The sequence below is a fragment of the Chrysochloris asiatica genome, unplaced genomic scaffold (genome assembly GCF_000296735.1).
Source record: "Chrysochloris asiatica unplaced genomic scaffold, ChrAsi1.0 scaffold00005, whole genome shotgun sequence".
Lineage (NCBI taxonomy): Eukaryota > Metazoa > Chordata > Mammalia > Afrosoricida > Chrysochloridae > Chrysochloris > Chrysochloris asiatica.
In genome coordinates, this window is record NW_006408523.1 from 40,872,727 (window position 1) to 40,877,514 (window position 4,788).

A 4,788-nucleotide genomic window follows, 5' to 3' on the forward strand; every position below is an offset into this window, starting at 1 on the left:
GCTTTGATGGTGCCCAGGCAAACAACTTGCTTGTTCTTGTAGTAGTCAATCAGACTGCCCTTATTGTTGTTGTTTTTAATTTTTCCTGCTGGTCTTTCTTTCATGGAGTAGCTTTTGTTCTTCTAGGACTCCAGGTTGGTCTGCTTGTCCTTTCAAGTGGAAATTCCCACCTCAGAAGATTCTGGATGGGGATCAGGTTTCCCCTTTGGTCTTATGCAATGCAAAGGGCTACACAGGAAGCCTCCTTCAATGGGCACTTTGTAGCCCCATTTTAGGTATTCCAATCAGTTATAGGCTGAAGATGGACTTACAAACTTTCTATGGTGAACATGATAAAAAATTTTAAATCTACCCCTAGCCAATAATTTATGGCAATTTGTCAGTTTGTCATAAGCTGTGATAAGTATCAATGTCATTGATTTAAAAATTCATATTCCATTATTTAGCTTGAGTAAGCGATCATAGCAGTCTTCTTTCAAAGAAAGACCATAATAATCTGATTATTCTGCATTAAATGCAAAAAGAATGATTCAGAGGAAGCAGTTGGCTGGATGCTCATGGCACTGATTCAGTGGTATAGTTGTTGAAAATGAGGTAAAACAGAAGATTTCTTACAACATCCATTTTATTGCAAAATGATTTTGTCCTTTTGTTTTCAAATTTTAGTGTGATTTAATGAAATTGCTAGTAATGTGTTTCATATTATGTGGCCTGTCCTTTAAATTTTGAGCTATAGAAGTTCTTATTTTGTCTCACAACTTTAAGTATACTTGAAAGAAAACCATTTACCTGTTTAATTTCAGACATTAATTGCAATACTTTATTATAACAGGATATTATTCAGATTCTTTTGAATTAAAAAAGAAAAACTTAATGAAAAGCAGAATTTATCTCCACAATAGTTTGTGGACTTTAATTTCCTTTCTATTCAAAAAAATAATAATAAAACTTCCATCCAGTTTATATAACCATTTCCATTACAAACATGTTTTAGCTAATAATAAATATTCATATAATTCATATAATGATGACCTTAGGCAACTAAAACAAAAACTGATGAGAATCACAAGGCTCCAAGGAGGCTTAGTCCTCTGAGCAGGTTCCTATTTGATTGACTATCTTTTCTCCAAATTTTCCATTTTTAAAGGTAATAAGTCTACTATCCAACTATTTCACACGTGAACAATATATGTCTGACAGGAACCAACACTGAGGTGAAAGGTGAGAGTAAAACTGGCTGAGATAGTCAGGGTTATGTGCCAAATTGACTGAGCCATGGTTCTCTGTGGTTTGGCAAATGTGTAATGATGCAATTTGGCAATTATATAATGATGTGACTTAGCAATAATGCAATGATGTAGTCATCCTCGGCTTTGTGATTTGGTGTGGTCATCCTGCATTTTTTAATAATGCCAATTTTCATGTAATAACCTGATTTTAGAATCTAACCATGCAGTAGATGAAGAGTGGCTATACTTCAATGTTTTGAAAGGACCATATCTAGCACAAGCACAAGTACATGAGAACATGCAAACCTCCAAAAAAATTCTTCTACTTGTAAAAGTGAACTTCTCACAAACATAACTGAAATGAGGGATCCTTGTGGTGGTCACAATGAAAGTATAATTAAATTTAACATTCATTCAATATGGCTTATCTTTTCATCAACAAAGACCACCTATTCTTCCAAAGTCAGAAAGATAATTTAAGTGCACCAGGATCATATGAAATTAAATTCTCTTTCTGACTTTGGAAGATCTGTGTTGATGAAAAGATAAGCCATATTGAATGAATGTTAAATTTAATTATACTTGGTAGAATGGGAAAGCTGTGTTGATTAAAAGGAGAGACATATTGAAAGGATGCCATGGTTGAAAATATCTTAGAGTTGAGAATCTAAGGGACAGTTAATAGGGGCATAGTTTAGACTCTTCCTATGAGACCTCCTTGCCTGTTCCCCAACATTCTGCTTGCCTAGTTACTATTGTTGTTGTTGTTGTTGTTGTTGTTAAGTGCCGTCGAGTCATTTCCGACCCATAGCAACCCTGTATAGAGTTTCCAAGGAGCGGCTGGTGAGCTTGAACCACCACCCCTGTAGTTTAAACCGACCTTGCAGTCCAGCGCATTAACCCTTAACACCACATCAGTTACTACTGGGTCACTTTAATTTGATCCAAGAGTCCACAGTGAGCTCTCTGGCATCCAGTTCCACTGGGATTCACTGAAGATACAGTAAGTTCTTTTCCTTAATGATGATTAAGAGAAAAGCTTCACTTCCCACAACTCCCAATCTAATTTTAACTTTTTCCCAACTCCCTCTCAGTGGTATCGGAGGGAGGGGCTGCCAAGACAGTGGAGCCACTAGGGTTGGTGTTACCTGGTGGCAACTTGTCACTCCCCTCCATTATCCAATAGTCAGGGTGCAGGCAGGTGGGACACTACCCCTGCCAGTGAGGGTCCACTCGCAAGTGGGGGAGGCAGGCAGCTGCCCGGGTTTCAGGACTAGGGATTTGTGGGAAGTGATGTTTCCTCTCTCTCTCACACACACATTTCTTCCTTCAATGAGGTAATAGGGAGGTGTGGAGAATCTTGGCAGCACTATCTTTTAGGATTAACTCCATCTGCCGTTTTCCGTGGCTACTCTGATCAGCAGGTCAGCAGCTGCTGTCCATGTGGTTAGCACCAGAACCAAGTTTATCCCAGCTGTTCTCAGGAGCATGGAGTTTCAGTAGCTGTCTTCCTGCAGCATATAATTTCAACACAATGTTCTGCATGTGTGCCCTGCTTCTTGAGCTGTCTCTTGGGTTGATTTCTCAAGTACCACGTCAACACCATCACTGGGAACTCACAGCGCAGTATCTGTTTTCTGTAGGAATTACAGAAATATTAGTATCTGTTTCAGTAGGAATTATAGGGGTGCACACCTCTACTACAGAAAAGCCCCCTTTAAGAGGCAATTGATCCTAGAATTCTGTTCCATGGCACTTTCAAAAATTTCCAGCAAAATTCTACTGACAGCAATGGAAAGAGAATGTGTGACCTCTAAGATCTTGAAACTTGACATGAAACTGCACAGATCTAGGACATTTTTCAAGCACAAATTTCTTTAATGTTTCATATTTTAGCTTTAAAAGCTATGTGATTTATGAAACTTACTTCACAGCACATTTATGCTTATTGTAATGAAAAATATTTCGCTATCTCCATCCTTCAATCTTTGAGTAAAAACTTCTTTCCAGAAATATGCATCCTGTTTATCTTATTGTCTTGCCCATCTGGTAAACCTTTGTGTTTTACTCCAGGGATGATAATGATGTTGATGATGATGACAAGGACTGTCAAGGACAATTATGTTGGCCACAAAAATAGCTGCGTTTTAATTATTGCAATGAAATGATGAGTGTAAAACCCGATGTTCTCCCATGGAAACTATCACTCAATTTACAATAAAAACCTTTACAAAAAATTAGCTGAGTTTTTCTGAATGATTACTTTGTATAAGGAATTATACAAAGATCTTGACAAGAATTTAATCCTTACAACAACTTTATGAATTAGTGCCATTGTTGCCTCTATCTTGTAAATGAGTTAAATGAGACACAAAGTTAGATAATTTGCCACTTACAATCTAAAAGCTAGATAGTTGAGGATTTACCACAGAAACCCACATCGCCTGGGAAATCATTGCTTTCATCATGAAGAAGAGGAAGTCAGAGTTTCCTACTACAAATATCAGTGAGGCTAGATGTCCCAAAATTCAGGAATAACTCGTGAACAAATTGACAGAATCTCAACTGTAACTAGGCAGCTAGAGTGGTAACAAAGACTACTTTGGAACAAATCTTGAGGAGTTAAATGATGCTAACATTAACTTCACAGATCCTTGTTCATCTGAGATTTTAAACCTTCATCAAGTGGTGAATGAAAGGAAGTTCATTAGTGAATGGATACTTTTTTGGTTATTTGTAGACAAGATCTACTCTATTGGTTATGACAGCCATACACTCTCAGATACAGTGTCACACTTCTGATGACCACTCAGCAGTCTTCCTCTTGTCCTAAGACTCACATTCTTATCTCTCTGAAGTCTCAGCAGCAGCCTTTTCCCTCAAAGTTGCTCCTTACTTTCCTCAGGGTCTTCCTAAGCAGAGAATGTACTTCAAGTAACTGAAGAACTTGGCTAAAGCTGAGCTTTATCTTTATATTATCTCTTCATGGAGCACCGGGGTACCTATGCACATCAGACTTTAGGAAAATTCCTGGCCACTCTGTGATTCCCAAAGCTAAATATGCAAACTAATTCTAATGGTATAACTGGGTATATAAAAATTAGATTAATAATAAAAGATTTTCTTTTCTCAGTCCCCTGACTTCTTTACCTGGCCAAAATTTCATCACTGACCTGTTTCAGGAACACATCCTTGGAATACATAGCAGGTCTGAACAAGAAGTACTCTTCTTAGCAGTAAGCCAGTATCTTTTGTAGCAAGGCTCTGGTTGAGTCTGTAAGTCACTACCCTATTAAAGACCTTATAGAATTGTCAATAAGGACATTTTAAATTTATTTCCAGAAATATGCCATCTTTTCTAAAGCAGAGTTTTTATACTTCTTCATTCAGAAAATGGAAGTTATTTAACAGCATGTTTCCTCTATGCTTAATTGCCAGCAACTGAATTCAATTTAATGTCCAAATGAGATATTAAACTTATTCCAGGCATCTGGTAGCATATATTCATATACTGCGGTTTGCTGCAGCAGTTCTTAACACTAACTGCACAATCTCCTGT